This window comes from Pelodiscus sinensis, chromosome 3 (genome assembly GCF_049634645.1).
Source record: "Pelodiscus sinensis isolate JC-2024 chromosome 3, ASM4963464v1, whole genome shotgun sequence".
Taxonomy (NCBI): domain Eukaryota; kingdom Metazoa; phylum Chordata; order Testudines; family Trionychidae; genus Pelodiscus; species Pelodiscus sinensis.
Window position 1 is genome coordinate 77,679,875 of NC_134713.1, and position 23,786 is coordinate 77,703,660.

A 23,786-nucleotide genomic window follows, 5' to 3' on the forward strand; every position below is an offset into this window, starting at 1 on the left:
CTAACCCTGGGCTTACATTAAAGTCAGAAATGTAGCCGTGTTAGTCTGGTGTAGCTGGAACAAAAAACAGGACTATGTAGCACTTTAAAGACTAACAAGATGGTTTATTAGATGATGAGCTTTCGTAGGCCAGACCCACTTCCTCAGATCAAATCTTCCACTATTTTATCTGAGGAAGTGGGTCTGGCCCACGAAAGCTCAACATCTAATAAACCATCTTGTTAGTCTTTAAAGTCCTACATAATCCTATTTTTTTTTATTAAAGTTAGCATATCTTACAGTTTGAAACCCCAGGTTAAAAATTGATGAACGCTCAGTCCCAAATGGGAGCTCCAGCATCTCTATTACGCAGGCCTGCGTCTAACCACCCATATTCCAGACTTTCTAGCACCTTCCAAAGCTTGGCTGTTCTAGTCCTTTGTTCATGATGCAGAACGGGAAAACTTGACTGTCCAGAAGATAAAGAAAGTTAGCCTGTGGGAAACTTGTGGCACACTTCCAGAGCACAAATCTAGTGGGGATGTGTCTATATTGAGAACCAAAAGGGCTCAAACTCCAGGTCTTATCTTGACTCAAGCTCCTTTTGGGATTCTGGGATCTAAGCACTGGGAGAGCACAGTATGCGTGTAGGCAGAAGATTAGACTTGAGACTTTAAACCCTGGGCTTACACTGCAATATAGATACAGGCCCATGCTCTTTGGGTAAGAGCAAACCAGCTGTCCCTAATGTAACTACAGCAAAAGGACTATATGATGGTGCACAAGTTCAGGAAGAATGTGTGTTTTTGTTGTTTTAAAATCATTTGTAAATATTCCAGATGCTAAAAAAAAGAACTTTTTAGAACTCTGCTAATTAGTATAGTTCAGGGGTCACCAACTAGTTAGAGATGAAGAGCCAAAAGAGTGGTGGATAGAGTGCGAAGAGCCACGTATTATATATTTATTTTATACATTATGTATAGAAAGATAGATGGATATAGTACACAAAATGTAGTGATAAAACAACATTACAGGACATTTCAGACAAAAACCAGTATCAAATCTCTAGTCACTTAAAAAATTCACGGCCAATCCATAGACCTTCAGAGAACCTGACAAGGAACAAACATCACATTTTAAAAAAACCTTTAAAAATACAGTAATATTCTCACACTATATTTAAAAAAAGCATCCTTATTGTGTATTTTAAATCTAAAACTACTGCCCTATTAGGTCCTGTGAGTTTTTTAAAATTAAAACTGAACTGAGAAGTAAATTAGTACAATTTGTACAATTTGAAGTGCAGTCCCAGACTGCAAATATGAGAGGTTCAAAAACAATAAGGGAGAGAGATTCATATCTCAGAATAATTGCTTCAGCCTAGCAAATAGCCTTTGAATTTTCTTTAAAGAAACATGGTGTAAACCAGGTACACATTCCCTCTCCCCCACAGCCAGGCACACCCTCTCCCTCCCCGCTCTAACCCAATCTCCCTCCCTTTCCCCAGAGCTAGGCACCTCCTCCCTGGCTCTAACCTAATGCCTGGATCCTGGAGCCGTCCCTGCCGCCACGTGCTTCTCCCTACAGGCACTGGGGCGCCGCACGCAGAGTGGCCAGCCATGAGCAGTCCGCGCACGCAGCTCAGAAGCAGCAGGAGCCGCATTTTTTTCATCAAAGAGCCATGCAGCTCGAGAGCTGTACCCCTGGTTATAGCTGGTCACAAGTTCCTAAAGGTTGGCCACCCCGGTATAGCTGGTCACAAGTTCCTAAATGAAGACAAAGAAGTTACTCACCCTGTGAAGTAACGATTGTTCTTCGAGATGTGCCCCGTGGGTGCTCCACTCTAGGTGTCGGGTCCCGTCCCGGCGCCACGGCTCAGAGAATTTTCATAGCCGTGCTCAGCCAGCCCGCACATGCGCACTCCTTCAAAGCGCCGTTCGCGCCTTTGATCAGTCGCGCGCAGGCTGGCAACCGCCAGTTCCACTCATCCGCTCAACTGAAAGAGATAAGAAAGAAATTCGGAGCGGGGAGGAAGGGCAGGTCGTGGAGCACCCACGGGGCACATCTCGAAGAACAATCGTTACTTCACAGGGTGAGTAACTTCTTTTTCTTCTTCGAGTGGCCCCGTGGGTGCTCCACTCTAGGTGACTCCAGAGCAGTAACCAAAGAGTCCCGAGCAGTAACCAAAGAGTCCCGAGCAGTCTGAACTCACATTTTTTTTATAACAATTAAGTACGACTAAGTACTGCCGTAGCCACCGAAGAATCCGAAGCAAAATGGATTTTTTGCTATAGCATAATGTTTCATAAAAGTGACATTAGAAGACCATGTTGCTGCCCTACAAATGTCCCGGAATGGGACTCCCTTCAGGAAGGCTGTAGTAGTGGAGACCGCCCTGGTGGAATGAGATTTTGGAGGATACGGCAGGGATTTCCCCCGTATAGAATGGCACATAGATATGCATGAAACAATAAGTCTCGAGATACGCTGAGAGGTCAGTGGTTGGCCTCTAGAACGGTCTGCCAATGACACTATTAAGCGGTCCGGCTTCCTAAAGTCCCGTGTCCTATCAATATAAAATGCCAAGACTCTTCTCACATCCAGCATATGCCATATTGCTTCTTGCGGCGAGGCATGAGGTTTAGGGAAGAAGCATGGTAGAACCACTGGTTCGTTAATATGCAATTCAGATGACACCTTCGGAATAAACGCTGGGTGAGCTCTCAACGTAACTGAGTTCTTAGAGAATATTGTATAAGGAGGGGAAGCCATAAACGCTGCTATCTCACTAACCCTACGAGCTGAGGTAAGGGCTAGGAGAAATAGAAGCTTGGTGGTAAGTATGCGTAGCGGGATAGTGGCTAGAGGCTCAAAGGGAGGCTGAGATAGAGTTTGCAATACTAGATCCAGATTCCACGAGGGTGGAGGGGGTCTTCGGGGTGGATTAAGGTTTGAGAGTCCCTTTAGGAATCTTTTTGTAGTAGGGTGTGCGAATATGGAGAAAGAATCGTCTATGTGATGAAAAGCATTAATAGCTGCCAAATGCACCCGTAGGGAAGCTATTGCCAATCCTTTATCATGGAGTTGCAAGATATATTCCAATATACGCGGTAAAGGTGTGGAACAGGGATCAAGGTTATTAGCCGCACACCATGCCTGGAACCTGGACCACTTAGCTATATAAGTAGCTCGCGTAGACTCTTTCCTGCTATGCATCAGCACCTTCTTGACCCACTGAGAACAGAGTTGTTCGAAATTGCTAAACCAACAAGCATCCATGCTGTGAGGTGCAGGATCTTGGGTTTTGGGTGACGTAGAGATCCTTTGTTCTGGGTCAAGAGATTCGGGAGTAGAGGTAGGGAGTACGGTGTCTTTACCGACATCTGATGGAGTATTGAGAACCAAGGCTGATGAGCCCACGCTGGGGCTATAAGAATTACTCGAGCCCCATCTAAGCTGATTTTTTCGAGAACCTTGGGTATTAGAACGACTGGGGGAAAAACATACAACAGTGAAGAAGGAAGGCATCTCCTAGTGACTGATGTCCTACTCCCGCTCTTGAACAATAGATGGGGCATTTCCTGTTGTTTTCTGTGGCAAACAAGTCTATTATCGGAAATCCCCACCAGACAAATATATGGTTTAAAACCTCTGTGCAGAGTTCCCACTCGTGGTCGTGGGGAAAACGTCTGCTGAGTGAGTCCGCTACTAAATTGTCGGCGCCTGGAAGGTAGGACGCTACTAGAATAGTGTTGTTGTGAATACACCAATACCATAGCCGAACAGCCTCCGCGCACAGGGAACGAGATCAGGCACCTCCCTGTCTGTTGATATAAAATATGGTTGCCATGTTGTCTGTCATGATTCTGGTAGTTGTATCCTGTATGTGGGACTGAAAATGTTTGCAAGCATGACGTACTGCCCGTAACTCGAGTACGTTGATGTGCAGCATCATTTCTTGCGCTGACCAGTGACCTTGGATAGTCATGTTGTCCATGTGCACCCTCCAACCCGTGAGGGAAGCATCCGTAGTTATCTGCCTTGTAGGCTGTGGGCGATGAAATGGGATGCCCGCGAGAAGATTGGTGGGTTTGACCCACCACTGAATAGAATCCTGTATATGTTGGGGTACCACCACCAATCTGTGGATACTGTTCTTTGCTGGGCTGTAGACCATGGCCAACCAATGTTGGAGGCAGCAAAAACGTAACCTTGCGTTTTGTACCAATACGGTGGAAGCCGCCATATGGCCCATTAGCTGTAAACAGACGCGTGTAGGAATTGTCGGAGCATGCGTGACTGTATGAACAAGGTCTTGAATCGCCACAAAACATTCCGACGGTAGGTATGCCCGTGCCACCATTGAGTCGAGCCATGCACCTATGAAAATCAGGTTTTGGCACGGAACTAATGATGACTTTTTTAGATTTATGAGAAGGCCCAGGGATGCAAACTGGCTGGATACTGTCTGCACCATATGACATGTCTCTGTATATGTTGGGCCCCGATGAGACAATTGTCCAAATAAGGGAATATTGTCACTCCTGTCCTGCGTAAATGGGCCGCCACTACTGCTATAGTTTTGGTGAAGACCCTGGGGGCACACGCCAGTCCAAATGGTAGAACCGTGTACTGGAAATGTTCGTTCCCCAATTGGAATAGAAGAAAACGCCTGTGAGCCATGTGAATAGCTACGTGGAAATAAGCATCCTGTAAGTCGAGGACTGCAAGCCAATCTCCTTTGTTCAACGACAGAATGATAGTTGCTAAGGTCACCATCTTGAATCGACACTTTCGAAGGTGACGGTTTAACTTTTGGAGGTCTAGAATGGGCCTCCAGCCTCCCGATTTCTTCGGCATGAGGAAATACTGGGAATAAAAACCCTTTCCCCAAAATTGTTCGGGTACTCTCTCTATTGCCCCGATAGCGAGCAAACGGAGGACTTCTTGTTTCAGCAGTTGCTCGTGAGAAGGGTCCCTGAAAAGGGACGGGGTGGGTGGGGTGGGAGGGGGAATGGAGAGAAAAGGAATTGAGAGGCCGTACTGCACCACTTCTAGTACCCATCTGTCTGTGGTGATGTTGGACCACTGGTGGTAATATGATTTCAGTCGATGGTGGAAGAGATAAGAAGTGTCGTTTTCCGTGTTGATCGAGGAAGGCGTGCTTGCAACCTCGACAGGGAAGTCAAATCTGCTGTTTGGTTGAAGACTGGTTGGTTGAACGATTTTGCTGGGGTCGTTTCCGCTGAGGACGTTGCCTAGGGCACTGATTTTCCGATGTGCGTGCCTGTTGTCTGGAAAAGTTAAAATCATATCTTCTCTGATAAGGGTAATAGCGCCTTCGTTTAAAATTGGGCGTGTACATCCCCAGCGTACGTAAGGTGGCACGAGAATCCTTGCCTGAATGGAGAACCTCGTCAGTATTTGCTGCGAAAAGTTTAAGCTTATCGAAGGGGAGATCTTCAACTTTATTTTGCAACTCCTTCGGTGCTCCTGCGGATGAAAGCCATGACGACCTCCTCATTGCGATACCCGTAGCCATGGCCCGAGCTGCTGTGTCGGCCACGTCCATTGCAATTTGCAATGCAGTACTACATGCTCCGTATCCTTCCTGAACTATTGCTTTTAATAGTGGTTTCTTAGTGTCTGGAAGATGATGTAACAACTCCGCTAGCTTCAAATAATTATCTAAGTTGTGATTTGATAAATGAGCCGAGTAGTTAGCCATACGTAATAGGAGTGTGGCTGAAGAATAGACCTTTCTACCAAATAGATCTAACTTTTTATTGTCTTTATCTGGGAGCGCACTTTTGTACTGTGGCGCTTTGGTCCTTCGCTGCGCTGCGTCAACCACTAACGAATTGGGCTGAGGGTGGTTGAATAGAAAATCTAACCCCTTTGCCGGCACAAAATATTTCTTATCGGCTTTCTTATTCGTAGGAGTAACCAATGTTGGAGTCTGCCATATCTCGTCCGCCATTTCCATGATCGCGTCGTCAATCGGTAAGGCGATCTTTGCACGCTGCTGTGGGCGGAGGTTCTTTAATAGGCGGTGTGTCTTCACCGGAACATCTGCCAGCTGTATTTCCTGCGTGCCTGCAACTCGTTTAAACGGGTCCTGGAACTGTTTTAGGTCGTCCGGTGGAGACAATTCACGTAGGCAGATTGCCTCATCCGGTGATGAAGATGCACAGTCCGTTGGAAAAGTTTCTGGCTTGGGATCCTCTGTGTCAGACAGCTGCCCCTCTTCCAGGTCGGACTGATCCTGTTGGACAGATTGACTTAGACGGAGGAGGTGAGTTTAATTGTTGTGGTTGTTGAGGTAAGTATTGTGTAATTGGTGATGGGCAGTTGCAGGAGGATCCCCTATGTGAAGATAATAGCCGTTCACGGTGTGTACCATCCTCGCACGAACGATAATAGTGACCGTAGTAGCGTTCAGAACGTGATGGGGAAGAATGACACGATGAGCGTGCACTACTGTGCTGAATGTAATAGACACGGTGTGGAGAGCGTCTAGAGGACCCATATCTAGATGACCGTCCTGGTGAACGAGATCGTGAACAGGATCGCTGTGCTTCTAGATATACTGTGTCTCTGTAATTGCGCCGTCTGTATGTGAGACGGATCGGGGAGACACTATAGTCGCGATAACGTGCATGCCTTGGTGGCGATGGAGATGGTCCTGGTGAAAAAATTGGGGAGGCAGATCTGTCCCTCCCATGGGTTTTTGATAGTGCTTTTTTAGGTATTGAAGCACTGTCTGTTTCCATGGCAACCGGGGAGCTCTGCACAGAATGAAAGCAGAGCGGTGCCGGGGAGATCAGCTGCAGGTGCTCTGCTGTCGGTGCCGGTAGAACACTCGGTGCCAACATCGTTAAATCTGCCAGAGGCGCCATCTCAGAGATCTGAGCGCCTTGGTCCAGTGCCGTCAAAGCCGGTGCCGTCACAAGCGGTGCCGCTGGAGCCCGCACCGCTGAAGTTAATGCCATTGCCCCCGGCACCGGCTTACTTGTCGGTTTCACCGTTAGCACTGCGTCGGGAGCTGGAGAAGCTGAAGCCGGTGCCACCAATGCCGGCGCTGAAGCAGCCCGAGCCCTCGGTATTTGCGATCCCCTATTGCCAGGGTCAGTAGAGTGTCGGGACTCCGCGGGGGTCCCATTGGGGGCTGCCGAAGCCCTTGACGCTGCCGGAGGGAGGGAGCGAGTCGGGAACGGCTTCGCCCTCTTTGAAGTTGCCGGTCCGGGAGAAGCCGCTCTCCTTTTAGCTGTAGACGTTTTTGTCGCGGCTGGAGAGGGTATGGGATCAGGTTGTAGTGCCTTATCAAAGGACAGCATCCGAAGCTTTAACTCCTGCTCTTTGCGGGCTCTGGATGTGAGTTTGCAACAGTGGGTGCACTTTTGAGGGACGTGAGATTCGCTCAGGCACCTTATGCAAGCGTCATGCCCATCGGCCGCCGGCATAGCCTCCCGACAAACTGAACATTTTTTAAAACCAGGCATTGCTAGGAGCCGAATGTCAACCCAGGCTGTATTTATGCTCTTTGACAACTTCGGGTCCTTAGCGCTTAGCCATAGCGTTGAAGCGCTGAAGAGAAAAAAAAAACCTTTTTTTTTGATAGATCAATAAACTGTAGAACATGAACACGACTAAACCTAAAGAAACTATTTACACTGAAAGAACAACTACTAGTAATGCTACTGAAAACCGTAGATATAAGAACACAGGGAGCTCCTTGCCAGAGCAGGCTGTGAAGGCTAGAACTATAATAGATTTTAAAGAGAAGCTAGATAATTTTATGGAGGTTAGGTCCATAAAAGGCTATTAGCCAGGGGATAAAATGGTGTCCTTGGCCTCTGTTTGTCAGAGGCTGGAGAGGAATGGCAGGAGACAAATCACTTGATCATTGTCTTCGGTCCACCCTCTCTGGGGCACCTGGTGCTCGGCAGACAGGATACTGGGCTAGATGGACCTTTGGTCTGACCCAGTACGGCCGTTCTTATGTGTCATACAAAGACTTCATCTCTCACCCAAACCTATGTTGTTAATGTTTGTTGCTATTACTTGGGCTCCTAGTTCCACTGTTCTTTTTGGGAGAGCACCTTGAATGCTCTTAAGCTTTGATTAAGATCTACTATACCACCTTGTCACATTTACCATAACTTCTATTACTATCCTAATATAGTCTAACATTTTCTTTGCTTCTTTATGCTCCTATCAGGACTAAAAGAGTACCACTAAAGAACCTTATATGAACACTTGGGGTACGTCTACACGGGAACATTATTTCAAAATAACGTAGTCCACATCTACACAGTGGGCAGTTATTTTGAAATAATATCAAAATACTGTCAAGTTGGAGGACTTCTTACTCCGATTCCTGTAACCCTCATTGTACAAGGAGTAAGGGAAATTGGAGGAACTTTATGCCAAAACAAAGAAAACTGGGAAGTGTACAGACTGGTGAATGCACAGGATAGAAATACCAAAGCATTAAGGTGGTGAGATATGAAGATAAAATTAGTGGGTGTTGACCGATGACCGTCACACAAAGAATCTATGGAAAAAGGTATTCTGAATAGAAGATTTAAATGAAGAAAACCCAAGAAAGTAATGCAACTTTAAAAATTATGAATTTTGGTACAGTGGAGCCTTATCACTAGAGCCTTGCTAATCCATGGATATCTGCTTTATATCCAGGGGTATTTGTATCCATGGATGGGGCTGCAGATTTTCTGCCACTAATTTTTGCAGATATAGATGAGGGTGCAGTTACAAAATCTGTATCTACTCAGGGTTCTTACTAATCACACCAGATGAAATGGCAAATGTTATAAAAGCAATGAAAAATAATAAGCGCATAGGCCAAGACAGAATCCCTACGGAGACATGGAAAAACCTTGGAATAAAAGACATCCATATGCTGACATTCCCCTTTATTTTACCAAATTCATGGAGGGAAAAAATCCACTTGATATTAATATAGAAATGTACAGTTGCCAGCATCACCTTTTCAAACTATAGATGTATGCAGCTGCTGAGTTATACAATGAAACAGAGAGACCGTCTTCAATAAGACTAAGAAATGAAGTCAATATCAATGCAAATCAATATGGCATCTTGCCAGGTAGATCAGCATAGATGCTGTCTTTGCATTGAAGCAGCCATTGGAAACATGTAGATAAAAAGGATTAACATTTACATGGTAATCATCAGGATGCTGGAACTGGGGTGTGTCAGCAGCCTTTGTCTAGAAGTGATTTCCCATCATATACAGGGTTTTCAATTTTGTTCTGTGGCTTTCAGCACTTCCACCATAAAATTTGTTCCAACACCACTGGTGTTCATTGATCTAGAAAAAAGGCCATCGAAGAGAGTTCCATGGGAAGACATCTGCTGGGATAAGAGGGGAAAAATGGTACCATAATATCATGTGGCTTGTTCAAGTCACATACATAGGTCCAATGTTAGCGGTGAAATGCAAACTTTTGTATAGGTGAAAGCACATCAGGGATCAGGATGGAGCCCTCTCGTTTATTGTCATCTGGATACCCTCAAGGAACAAATAATTGCTTGCAGATGGTGGTATTCTATATAGTGAGGAGAAAGCCAATCTAGGAAAGGATCTTGATAAATGGAGACACGTATTAGAATGGGTTCAAAGTAAGCAGAGCAAAAACAGTACATGGCATGCAATCCAGGGGAATGGGCAAAAAGAGAATTAGGATAATAAATGCCTGGCTCAAATGGAGAGAGGTAAGTGGTGTGTGTAGTTTGTGACAGGAATATACCAATAAAATTAAAAGGGAGTCTGTAAAATTGTAACCCATCTAGTTTTGATATATGGCACCCATCTAGTTTTGTTGGGCAACAAAGAAACAAGCAAATAATCAGTTCTAGAGAGGGGGAAATGTTGGGATGGATGAACACTGAAAGCAAAAAAAGATCACCTGAAGAAGGTGTATGTCAGACATGCTCAATATACCAATATGTGACATGAGGAGGTGCAGGTTCAGATTTGGTTACGTAAGGCACAATCCTGACAACTATGAGGGTAAAGATGTTCAACAAATCAAAACTAATGAAAAAATAGGCAGAAAGTCATAAAAGAAGGGCAAATTAGCAGGTGGAATGAAAGAGTATTGCATTGAACAGAGCACTTTGGAGGGAGAGGACTCAGAATGAACCCCATTTGATGGGATTAACACAAGGATAATAATGGTTTCACTGAAATACAGTTTTAAAATAGTCCTTTTGCAATCATTTTGGACCAGAAACTATAAATTGAGTATGAAAGGGAAGGAATAACTTAAGAATCTAAATGTACAAACACGAAGCAGTCTTTGTCAAGAATTGCTATCACCCAATTTTGTCTATTCATCTCAAAAATCTTAAACACTAACCTTTTAAAATTCCTGACAAAGACTCTAATAGGACTCTGGATTTTGTATGAGTTATGCCTGCACGCCACAGCAATAGTAAACAAAGTGAAAAGCCCTATTTAAAATTTGCTAGCTAATAACACAGCTGCAGCAAAATGCTCAGCTAAATATAATCCAGAGTCAATATTCCACATTGGCACTTACTGCTCCATTCCAGTCTGGCGTCAAAGCTGTTTGCCTGCTTTCATCAGGCAAAGATTTACAGTCAAAGAAATTGAGAAGCTGGAAGAAACAACTTGAAACTGTGGCTCACTACTTTTAGAAACCCAGAAAGTAATCTTTCACATTCTTCCTCCATACTGATGAAATGAAATGCAGCATACTGTGATTTTTAATTTGCATTGATATAAAGGAGGATGGTTTGTAAAAACATGTATTCAAGAAATACAACACTTAAGTTTTTAACTGAGGGGAAAGCTTAAAAATAAAAACAGTCTCAAAGATTTTTCCCTAGTCTGAATTTACAGGGTAAAAACAATGACCATATTCTTCAACGAAAGAATTAACTGCTATGTGTATCTGAGTTAAAGTGTTTATTTAAAAAAATATTTAGGAGAGGATTGAGAGTTGTGGATGGGAAGTCTTTCAGATTAGAACTACAACCTTAGTACTTAATTCCAATTAAGATTAAAGAAAAGATATCAAATACAAGTTGAAGCCAACACAATTAATGCGCATTTGGGCATTTATTCAAGGAGTATCTGTGACAGTTCTCCTTCCATGCTTTATGAAGTTTGGCTTATGAATATAAATATGCATAACTTAAATATGCTTTAAACAAAATACGTTATGTAACCTATCATTTTTAATGTTACCATCTGCTAGATCTGTATATCCTATTTTGGTGCATGTATCGTTCTTGTATGAAAAGTTAAAAATACAAGTTTGAGACTCTGTAGTTTTAAATGTGCTAATTGAGAGCCCTTACTGATAACCTCCTCCTCCCAAGCCTTAACAACCAGGTGATTAACTTAGCAACTTTTAAACACCACCTCATCTGAAGAAGTGGATTTTGCCTATAAAAGTTCATGATACTATATATATTTTTGTTAGTCTCTAACGCGCCACAGGACTACTCATTGTTAGTAAACAGCTTTATTTGTCTGGTAAGTCCAAAGGTGATTGGACAAGACATGTGACCATACCACCTGGTACTATGATTTCATTTTTGACCTAGGTAATTTTCCATGGAAGGGGGAACGTAGAACAAAAGATTTCCATCCTGAGGAGAAGGCTGTTTAAGCAAGGAAAAGTTATCAGGTTTGGGTCTTTAACTGGTTCAGAAACAACAGGTCTGGAAACCCAGATGAGAGTACAAGATCATCTTTGTCCTGAAGTTTATGCCTAGAACAGTTTATGCCTTTAGTTGAAAAATCTACTTGCAAGAATTTTTTTTTAAAAGAGAATTAGAACTAGCTATGAGGTTTTTTAATAAAAACTTACTTGGATCTGTCTGCTTTCACTTGCAACAACTTAAATCCTACTGTTAGAAAACAAAAGTAGTACAATCAGGCCAATATAAATAATTGTTACTTGGGGGATACACTTAGTGTGCATATGCTCCTTTCATTGGTAAAGCAAGCAAACATCCTTGTGAGGTTTATGTAAAACTTTTACTCAGAGAAAGATGAATTTATTTGTAGTTTTGATCCCTTTTGAGGATTTCTTGGGTGCTGTGCCCTAGAACTGCATTCTTCCAGAGCTGAAGTGCCTCCTTGATTTATAATCTTACCTTGCTCTATAATGGCTTTGTTAATTGTCAGAACCCTCCCTGTCAGACGCCACCAACATCAATACCTCCACCAACTTGTGGGAGCTTTCACCTGGGGCAGCTCTACCTGATTATCAGTAACAGAGGCCACCCTGATGTGAAAAGGTCTTGATGAACTTGGTAATCTTCTAGTGGTGGGGAATCACTCAGGCTATGTCTATACTACAAGGTTTTTGCCAGGGCTGGTCTTACCATGAGGCGAACTGAGGTGGTTGCCTCAGGTGCCAGACTCTGGGGGGAGGGGGGGCCACAACTAGGGCCCAGAATGTAGAAAATTGTATCTGCTGCTGGTGCATATGTATTCTCTCTGCTCTAAATGCACAGAGATGGTGGAGTGCCATGAGAGGAGAAGAACAGGAAGAAGGCCGAATAGAGACCTTTCAAAGTTTTGGCCCAAGCGAGGGGGCATGGGGGCGTCATTTGAGCTCCCCACCTCACATGCCAAAATATTGTGGGCCGGCCCCGGTTTTTGCACAAAAAATGACAGAGCCTCCACACCTCAAACACGTTTTTGTGCAAGAAAATCAACAGAACTGAGGGCTTTTGCCAGTAGAGTTATTCCTTTCCCCACAAGAAATAACTCCTTTTTGTGCTACAGCTCTTGCGCAAAGAGACAGGTGTTGACACTCTGGAGGGGGTTTTGCACAAGAAACCCCTATCGGAAAAAGCAGAGGTACTCTGACGGCCATTCTTTGAATGGCCATCAGAGCTTTCTTTTGCAAGAGAGTCCATGCAGTGTGGACTTTTTGAGATGTGCTCTGAGGTGTGGATGCACTTGTGCACAAGAAGTTTTTGCGCAAGAACTCTTCCACAAAAGGCTTCTTGCACAAAAACCCAGCAGTGTAGACTAAGCATTACTGTCTTAACCGCTTTGTTTGATGACAAAGAAAGAGTGCCACAGGATTCTAAGATGGTAGCTACTCCATGATTTGCAGTTGCAAAGCTGTCTGAGTTGGTTATGGATGCTTGGTACCATTGTTGGGTCCCTGAGAATGTTTTCAACGATCATATCACAGAAAGGTCTCAATGATCCAGAACGAGATGGTTGTAGGGAAGACCAAGCAGGAGGGGAAACTCCCCAGGCTGTCCAGAATGGTAACTGATATTGGCCTGGAACCCAACCTTAACTGGGCTATTGCCCCTTGGAAGAAGGAGCAGGCCAGTATCAAGAGAGTTGCACAGTTCACCATTCCCAAGTCTCTGATGGAGGATATGAATGAGACACAGAAAAGCGTTCCACTAAGTCTGACAATGAAGAATCTGAACCATCTGCATCTCTTCAATATAAAAACTAGTCAGTACCAGGGACTGAAATCCTGAGCATGGGAAAAGAGGTCTGAGGGAAATCATCAAAGGCTTGCCCTTAGACTGTAATAACTTTTACAGACACTTGGTATGTAATAATATAAATTTCTGACACTGGGAGGTAAGAGAAGCAGACATCAATAGCAACTTTGAAATGTCTTCCACAGCCAGAGATACCAGTATCGAAAACTACATAGTTCTCTCCCAGATGCAAATGCCCCCTATAGTGGTTGGCAGCAGCAGTGGCGATGACTGCCTCAGAAAACTGGCAGGCCAGTGGTTCCCAACCTTTTTTGTTACCGGGGACCAGCAAACCCATTCACAAACTTTTGACAGATCGGTAACATTTTTTCTTCTTCGAGCAGTGTCCCGTGGGTGCTCCACTGTAGGTGTCGGCTTGTCCCGGCGCCGCAGATCGGAGATTTTTCCTAGCCGTAGTCTGCCGGACCGCGCATGCGCGAAGTGCGGCTCGTGCCTTTTCGCGCCGTTTGAGCAGCGCTGGTCCGGCTCCCGCCAGTTCCTCCTGACCGTCCTCGGCCGCGGACGGAATATTGTCTCTCTGGTGACTACTGTTTCCTACAGAGACAGAGAGACTTTATATATTATTGTATATAGTTTTTTCTATAGAGTCATAAGTTATAGTTATCCTAGTCGTTAGTATAAAAAAAAAAAAAAAACCAGTTTTTCCTTCGATAGTAAGTTAGTCATTCCAATGCCGGGCTTTAAGAAGTGCAGTCAATGCCACGAGGCAATGCCTGCCTCAGACGGACACGCGCTGTGCATCAGGTGCCTCGGGGAAGGTCACATTCCCCAAAAATGTCCCCACTGTTCCAAACTGACGGCTAGAGCTAGACGGGACAGGGACATGCGCCTAAAAGTCCTGCTATTCGACAAAGCCCTACAACCGGACGTCCAGCAGTCAAAAGGACACTTGGAACAACCCAAGAAACTTAAAAGAAAACCGTCCCCGACACGGTCTCTCCCACCCTCAAGATCGGCTGATGACCAACCGGGGACGTCTACGGCACCGCCCGCGAAAGTAGCGAGGCCGCCGAAAGACAGCAGGAGTAAGTCGGCACCGAGCCCTTCTATATCGGGCTCAACCATATCTGCCGTTCCCTCGGTCTCCAGGCCGCCTGCGGCTCCGAAAACCGCTCCCGGCACCGAGCGTCCCCCGGCACCGGGCCGCTCCCCGGCACCGAGACGCAGCCGCTCCCCGGCACCGAGACGCAGCCACTCCCCGGCACCGAGCCGCAGCCGCTCCCCGGCACTGAGCCGTAGCCCGGCACCGAGCAGCCCAGCACCAGGCCATAGCCGAGTACTGAGCCGTAGTCGCTCCCCGGCACCGAGGCGCTCTCCCGCACCGAGGCGCTCTCCCGCACCGAGGCGCTCTCCCGCACCGAGGCGCTCCCCAGCGCAGAGCCGATCACCGGTACCTACGGGCTCAACTGCACGGGAACCGAAGATCACGGACAAACAGTCGGCGAAAGTTAGCCGCCCTTCAAGGCATGCACCGAAGCATCCACCACCTCCCACCAAACAACGGGAGTCTCATCAACCTTCGGCCCAGAGGCACTCCCCGGCGTCGACCACGTCAGCACCGAGTCGCCCTTCGGCACCGAAAGAACCGTCTCAGCACAGGCGCTCACCAACGGTGCGACAGCCTTCTCCCCTCCAGACATCTCGGGAGCACAGTCAATCACCGGTGCCGAGTCGATCAGCAACGCTGAGGGGGCCTACGTCGGCACGGATTCCTCCGATGCCAGTAGAAGTGATTCCACATTCAGTCATCTCTACCCCGGCATCTTCTCCACCGGAGCATTTGCTAGCCCCTACGGCCCACGCGATCAGGGGATTGTCTTCTCTATCCCCGAGCCCGGAGTTTTCTCCAGAGTCACGGCCCCCGTCCCCACACTACTCTGAGTTCTCTCATACTGGCCACACATCACCTCGTTCTGGCCATTCTTATCGCCGTGACCTGCGTTCACCCAGTCGCAGCACCTATTATAGGGACAGATCGCGATCACCAAGATCAACCCGCTCGGAATACTCAATAAGATCCCGTCACTCCACATCTCCCCATCATCGCCGTGTTTCGCCCTATCAGCAGAGTCAAAAATACCAGTCTTCTTCTGATCCGGTAAGACCACCAACTCCCTCGGGGTCTACCTACCACGCCGAGCAACCTCTTCCCGCTCAGGATGTCGAACCTGACCGTTCACCGGCACAACAATCCTCATCGTCCCCCGACGACGCAGTGTTTCAGGGCGACACTTCTCCTTCTGACGACCTTCGTCAATTTCAGGAGTTGTTCCAGAGGGTGGCGGTCAGCCAGAACGTACAATTGGGTGACGTGGAGCAAAAGCAACATCACCTCCTTCGTAATATTAAACACACTCATCAACCAAAGATCTCCTTACCTTTGGACGCGGCTATCCTTGAAATTGCGGATGACATCTGGCAATCCCCTGCGTCCGTCCCTCCGACGAATAAAAAGGCGGATAAAAAGTACTTTGTCCCTGCCAAGGGAATGGAGTTCCTATTCATGCATCCGCAACCAAACTCCTTGGTAGTGGATGCAGTCCAGCAAAGAGCAAAGATGCCACAGTACAAGCCTACTGCTGCGGACCGAGATAGTAAACGTCTCGATTTATTCGGACGTAAAATCTATTCCTCGGCAACTCTAGCACTCAGAATGGCTAATTACTCCGCACTGTTGGCGAACCATAACTTTGATAACTACGCCAAGCTTGTACCTTTGCTACAGCATATCCCAGAGTCAAAGCGGGACATCCTAAAAGCTGTGATAAAAGAGGGCTATGCAGCATCCGGAACGGCCTTAAATATCGCTCTGGACACAGCTGACGCAGCAGCGCGCACGACAGCTACATCAGTCGTTATGCGCAGAGCATCCTGGCTGCAACAGTCTTCTGCTCCTAAAGACCTGTTTTCCAAGGTCGAGGACTTACCTTTCGACAGAAAGAACCTCTTCTCCGAGAAGACCGACCAGCTCTTACACTCGGGGAAGGATTCCAGAACCACCCTGAAAACGCTCGGAATGTATACCCCTCCATACCGCAAAAAGCGATATACGACCTACCAGAGACAAAGGCCCCCCTTCCGGCAATCCCCTCAATATAGACCCCAGGACCAACAGAGGGGTAGACAGCGACAGCAACGCAGACGCCCGCCGCCCAAAACGACTTCCCAACAGGGTACCAGGCAGCAAGTTTGACGCGCCCCTCGAGGGGTTGAGAACCATTCCCATCAATACCATTCTGAGTGCTTCGAAGGCGATATTTCATCACCGCCTCAGACCATACCTCCATCGATGGGCCTACATCACCACCGACAAATGGGTCCTCGAAACAATTCGTCTCGGCTATACCATCCCATTCACGTCGCTTCCTCACCCATCCCCCCCTGCCCCGTCCCTTTTCAGGGACCCATCTCACGAGATACTGCTCAGGCAGGAAGTCGCCCGTCTTCTTACCATCGGGGCGATAGAACGTGTTCCGGACGAATTCAAGGGCAGAGGGTTCTACTCCCGCTACTTCGTAACGGAAAAGAAGTCAGGGGGATGGAGACCGATACTAGATCTCCGCGACCTCAACCGTTTCTTGCGGAAACAACGCTTCCGAATGGTCACCTTAACTACAATCATCCCAGCACTTCAGAACGGGGATTGGTTCACATCCCTCGATCTTCAGGACGCATATTTTCACATTGCGATCCACCCAGCACACAGACGATTTCTGCGCTTCCAAATCGGTACAGACCATTTCCAGTACAAGGTCCTGCCGTTCGGTCTCTCGTCAGCTCCGCGGGTTTTCTCCAAGACCCTGGCTGTGGTGACGGCATACTTACGTCGCCTTCACATAATGATTTTCCCGTATCTCGACGACTGCCTAATAAGAGCCCAGTCACTCCAGGAGTCGATCAACGCCACTCAGATAACACGCAGGCTCTTTCACGAGCTGGGACTCCTTCTCAACGTTCCAAAGTCATCACTGGAACCATGTCAAACAATACAGTTCATAGGAGCCCGTCTCGACTCTACAACCGAACGCGCATCATTACCGATGGAAAGATTTTCCACGATGCAAGACTTGATTCAGATATTACTCGTCAGCCCAAAGGTTCCCATATTAAGGTGCCTGCAGCTCATGGGTCACATGGCCTCAACAACATACGTAGTGAAGCACGCAAGGTTACATTTGCGTTGCATACAACATTGGATGGCTCGAATCTGTCCCCCCAATGTACGCGACGTCCACAGGACGATAACAGTACCTACCTACGTCAAGGAATCACTCACTTGGTGGACAGTACCAAACAATCTATTGTTAGGAGTACCCTTTCATCGCCCCCAACCGTCGATGCAATTGACAACGGATGCGTCACTCATCGGATGGGGTGCGCACCTCGGGCGCGAGCAAATACAAGGCCTATGGTTGCCAGACGAGTCGCTGATGCACATCAACTTTCTGGAGCTCAGGGCAGTGTACAGGGCATGTCAACACTTCCTTCCTGTCATTCAAGACCAGGTCATACGAGTCCTGACGGACAATATAACGACCGTCTATTATATAAACAAGCAAGGGGGCGCCAGGTCTCACTCCCTGTGTGCGGAGGCGGTTCGCCTATGGAACATGTGCAATCGCCACAATATCTTTCTAGTTGCAGAATACCTTCCCGGTCAGCACAATGTAAGGGCGGACGCCCTCAGCAGGCACTTCTCTCCCAATCACGAATGGGAGCTACACCCGACCGTGACTGCGACGATATTCCAACGTTGGGGTTTCCCAGTAGTGGACCTCTTCGCAACGTCTCGCAATGCGAAATGTCCTCGGTATTGCTCGAGAGCGGGCATCGGACAGAGTTCAGAGGGCGACGCTTTCCTATACAACTGGGGGCGTCACCTACTATATGCATTCCCACCCACACCTCTAATTCCACGGGTGGTAGAGAAAATAATACGAGACAGGGCCACAGTAATCCTAATAGCCCCAGCCTGGTCCAGACAAATATGGTATCCATACTTACATCGCATGTCGAGGTATCCTCCGTTTCCTCTGCCACCTCGGTACGATCTCCTGTCGCAGAATCGTCGCTCCCTGCTTCATCCGCAGGTGAATCATCTCGCGCTCACGGCATGGTACCTAGTTGGTTCCAACAATCAGAGGTGCTATGCTCACAGTCGGTCAAGCACATTCTGCTGAACAGTAGAAAACTCTCTACACGGTCTATTTACCTTTCTAAATGGTCACGTTTCTCATCGTGGTGTTCACAAAAGGGCCTGGACCCAGTCTCCTCACCTTTACAATATATCCTGGACTATCTCGTACACCTTAAGGAGTCAGGCCTCACCTGCACCTCCATCAGAGTTCATGTCGCTGCAATCGCAGCCTTTCACCAGCAGATTAACGGATACTCAATATTTTCTCATCCAACAACTAAGAGGTTTTTGAAAGGAATGTCTAACCTTTACCCGCATTTTACTCAACCAGCGGACCCTTGGGACCTTGAGTTGGTTCTCAATTCCCTGACGGCCAGACCGTTTGAACCGCTCGCCACATGTACCTTATATGATTTGTCCATGAAGGTCATTTTCTTACTAGCCATCACTTCCGCAAGGAGAGTGAGTGAACTAGCTGCGCTGTCAGCCTCTCCTCCATATACGATCTTTACGCACCAAGCAGTAATACTCCGAACATTACCGCGATTTCGTCCCAAAGTGGTCTCTCGATTTCACATTAACGAACCTATAATCCTCCCGGTATTCTACCCTAAACCGCATGCGTCTCCAGAGCATACACGTCTACACACTTTGGACGTCAGACGGGCTCTCGCCTTTTACATCGAGAGGACCAAACCATTCCGTGTGACGGATGCATTATTAGTATCAATGACGGACCGTTCTAAGGGTCACCCACTGTCCGCCCAACACATCTCTTCTTCCATTGTACAGTGCATAAGGTCATGTTACGAACTGCGTAAGAAACCACTGCCTTCAACTATGAGGGCTCATTCAACTCGGGCGGTGGCTACATCCACTGCTTTTCTCAAGGGAGTCCCCTTGATAGATATCTGCAGAGCTGCTACGTGGTCTTCCAATTTAACATTCGCCACACATTACGCTGTCCCAAACTTGATAATACCTGATTCCACGGTGGCGACAGCAGTGTTATCCTCAGCTACGGCACGATAGCTCCGAACCCTCCTCCATTCGTGAGCTACTGCTGTACATTCACCTACAATGGAGCACCCACGGGACACTGCTCGAAGAAGAAAAGGAAGTTACTCACCCTGTGCAGTAACGTTTGTTCTTCGAGATGCGTGTCCCGTGGGTGCTCCACGACCCGCCCTCCTCCCCTCTTCGGAATTTATTATTATCTGTCTTTCAGACTAAGAGGCAGGAGGAACTGGCGGGAGCCGGACCAGCGCTGCTCAAACGGCGCGAAAAGGCACGAGCCGCACTTCGCGCATGCGCGGTCCGGCAGACTACGGCTAGGAAAAATCTCCGATCTGCGGCGCCGGGACAAGCCGACACCTACAGTGGAGCACCCACGGGACACGCATCTCGAAGAACAAACGTTACTGCACAGGGTGAGTAACTTCCTTTTTTGCATAGTCATTATGCAAATGAGGAATATGCAAATAAAATGTTACCAGTCTGCCAAAAGCCCTCAATGCCAGCCCTAATCCCCAGAGCCCCACATCCCTCCACTATTCCCCAGCACCAGCCCACTGACCCCAGATTCCCCTGCATCCAACCCCCCAGTGCCAGCCTCTCACCCTCAGAACCCCCCCAGTGCCAGCCCCATCCCAAATGCCTCAGTGGCAGTCCCCTGCCCCTTAGAGCCCCTTACCACCAGACCCCCCAGTACCAGCCTCCTTTTTCCAGAGTACCATGCACCCAACCCTCCCAGAGTCTCCCCCAGTGCCAGCCCCCAATATTAGCACCGTCCCAAGTCCCCCAGTGCCAGCCCTGCCTCCTTAGCCCTCCCCACTACTAGCTCAGCCTCCAGAGCACCCCAGCACTACCCCTGCCCCTCTCATCTAGCCCTATGCTGCTGCCCACATTGCGGCAGCTCCGGGGTCTGGAGCACGCCACCCAGCATCTCCCCTCCTGCTCTGGCTGCTGGGAGACAGGTCTCCTGCCCACCTCTCAGCCAACTAGCACCAGGCAGGGGCAGGGTCTCCTCCAGCCACAGAGCACTTCCCTGTGTCACGGGAGGGCTGCATGGGGTCTCCTCCCAGCCACGGAAGAGCACTTCTCTGCACAGTGGGGGAGAGCCGTGTGGAGCAGCTCGGAGCAGCCCTCCTGCCATGTAGGGAAGCGCTCTTCCGTGGCTGGGAGGAGACCCTGCCCCTGCCCGGCACTGGTTGGCTGAGAGGTGGGACAGGACATGGTGAGATTGAGAACATTACAACCCATGGACAGACTTATCACCTAATTAAGGCAGTGGTCAGACACCTTGTAGCACACAGGCAGCAAGAAAGATCAATGAACTTGATTCAGCCATAAAGACTCACTTTCAAAATTTTCATACCAATCTTAAAATACTAGGTTAAATGTGGGAGTGTGACACATATGAGTTAATTTATATGAAACAGAGGACAGGTAGTCTGCCTGTTCTCTCTATTAATACTGAATACAAGCAAGAATTTAGAATGTGATATTTTGTTTCCAACTTTTGAAGTTATAAACAGTTTAGCAAATTTCATATGCAGAATCCTGATATTAACATAAAAAATAATCCATACTATTCTTGTTCCATGTATCTTTAGCTGTAATTCAAAACATATAGTTGTCTAGACCATTATATAATAATCCAAGATCTTCTGGCTGCCATGGCTTTACCATTTTACCATTAAAAATATTTGCTTACAGAATATAGAAAGGAATAGGACAGTAACTAGTCATTAGCAACAATTAAGGCATTAAGAGGGTTGTTTGCTGCAAAAATAACCTCCCAGTATCTCAGATAGGATAATAATACAGTCACTGAGAACAAAAGCACATTGCCTGAACTGTGATATTGTGGTTTGACAAAGGCACAAGCAAGTTTGAAGGGGAAACTGCCTCCCCCACTCTGTGTAATTTGCCAAACCGAGGAAGTTCTAGAATTTGACAAATTAAAAGCCTCCAAAAAGATTAATCTGCCATACAGTCTCAGTGCTGTTCAATATTACTTAATAAAAAGCAAAAGTTTGGTACAATGTGTGTTTAAAGGAATATTTCTGATACAATATTTTAAGAGTATGCATATTTATGCACAAAACTAACAAACTGGAAAAGATTTATGTTCAGAAGTTGATTAAGTATTTTAAAGTACTAGAGGACTTACCCGGCAATGCCTGGATCCTTCGGAGCCGGAGGCTGGTGGGGTTGGAGGTGCAGTAGTCAGGACAGGGCCTTGGGGAGGTGTGGGTGTGCTGTGCAGGTCAGAGGCGTTGGGGTTTTTGATACAAGATGGAGGATTGAGGAGGGGCTCCAGACAGAAGGCTGAGGATATGGAGGGTTGCAAGAGTGAGGGTTGGGGTGAGGAAGGGCTCAGAACAAGGGGTCCCCTCGAGCTGGCAGGGCTTTCTCCCCTCCAGCCAGCAGGGCTTTCTTCCCCCAGCACTGTGGCCAAGGAGGCAAAGGTTTGGGAAAGGAGAGCTACTTAGATGGTCTGGTGGTAGGCATGATGGTGAGCCCCAGCCCTGCTGGTTACTCTCTTGTTGGTGCAGGTGCCCCCAGTGGTAACTCTGCAGTACTGTGAGTACTGCATCCTTCCAAACAACCCCTCCTTTCCATGTTCTGGAAAACAGTCCCATTCCTCTTTTCCTGGCACAACCAAACCCTGATTTTGCTTTAAGTTAGGCTCTGAGGAATCTGCATACCAAATTCAGTACCCTAGCTCTTAGGAGGAGTTCTTGAACAAATAGCACCTTAGAGACTAACAATGTATATATATCAACCCACTTCCTCAGATGAGTGGAGCAAAAGGCATAGAAACCCCAAAATTTAAAGCAGAAAAAGGGGGGGGAGAGAACATTTGTCAATTATGAAGCAAAATGCAGGACTATTCTTTGTCAATTATAGCGTCCATGCTAAATGAGGCTGTAAGTGTCTGATACTTAGCTTTTGATCTCATTTGGGTGTTGAATATAACAGCCCATCCAATTCATGTCTCTGTTCATTACCTGGATGATGGTGTCAAATTTGCATATGAAGGCCAGTTCCACAGTCTCTCTGCAGCTGGTTCCTGAAATTACTTTATAAGAGAACGGCTACTTTTAAATAGGGATGTAAATGAGTGATCACCTGGAGTACCGACTATTTACTCCCCTCCACTTTGCTGCCTTTATGAGAGGCAGGAAGGGGGGAGGTGTCAACAGGAGCCGATGCTGGGGGGAGGTGGCTTAAAAGCTGGTTCCTCCTAGCACCATCTCTACAGTGCTGCCTGCCCCCACCTCTGCTGCCTCTATCAGAGGCAGCTAGGGTTGGAATAGGGGAAGCTGCTCCGGCAGCATTCCCTGTCCACAGGGGTCCCAGCAGGGAGGTTGGGCCCCCCCACGGACAGAGGCTGCTGCTGCCAAGCAGCCCCATTCATGGTGGCCCAAGCTGGCTGCACACAGGGGCTGCTCCAGCAGCAGCCCCTGTCCACCGCAAACAGAAGCTGCCTCTAGGAGCCCCAGCTCTCACTGGTCCGGGACACTGCAACTCTGCGTTTTAAATGTAGTAAGAAACTCTTGCTACATTTAAAATGCAGAGCTGCAGTGCAGATGGCTCCTGGAGCTGGCATGAGCCAGGACTGCTCAGTCCCAGCTTAACCTACTACTGCTGCGGCTCTGCATAGAGGTCCTTACTGACTAGTTGTATAGTCAATACAAATTGTATCGACTACACAGTTAGATAACTGCAATTTAACATCCTTACTTTTAAAACCATTAATGAGAGCCCAGCCAGGTTAAAATCTTCCCCTAGAGGTTTCTGTGTGTTACCATTTCAAATATCGGATTTGTGTCCATTAATCCCTTGTTGTAGAGACTGTCCAGTTTAGCCAATATACATGGTAGAGGGGCATTGCTTGCACTTGAGGGCATATATCACATTAGTGGCTGTGCAGTTGTACGGGCTTCTGATGTGGTGGCTTATGTGGTTAAGTTCTGTGACAGAGTAGCTTGTATAGATGTGTAACAGAGTTGGCAATGGAGTTTATTGCAGGAGCACAAACTTAAGATAGTGTGGGGTAAAAGAGGGACAGTGTTTCTTCTGAAAACTAATTGTGACAACC

At 47.2% G+C, this 23,786-nt stretch overlaps 2 protein-coding genes across 6 annotated transcripts in view; one reads left to right on the forward strand and one right to left on the reverse strand.

The window, feature by feature from the left end:
* Window positions 1-23,786, reverse strand: part of SESN1 (sestrin 1) — a 130,324-nt gene that overhangs the window by 67,125 nt on the left and 39,413 nt on the right. The gene's annotated exons all lie outside the window — the stretch shown is intronic.
* Window positions 6,139-23,786, forward strand: part of CEP57L1 (centrosomal protein 57 like 1) — a 91,791-nt gene continuing 74,143 nt past the window's right edge. The window contains exon 1 of the mRNA XM_075923091.1: window positions 6,139-6,274. The gene's annotated coding sequence lies outside the window, so the exon portion shown is untranslated. The remainder of the gene's footprint in view (window positions 6,275-23,786) is intronic.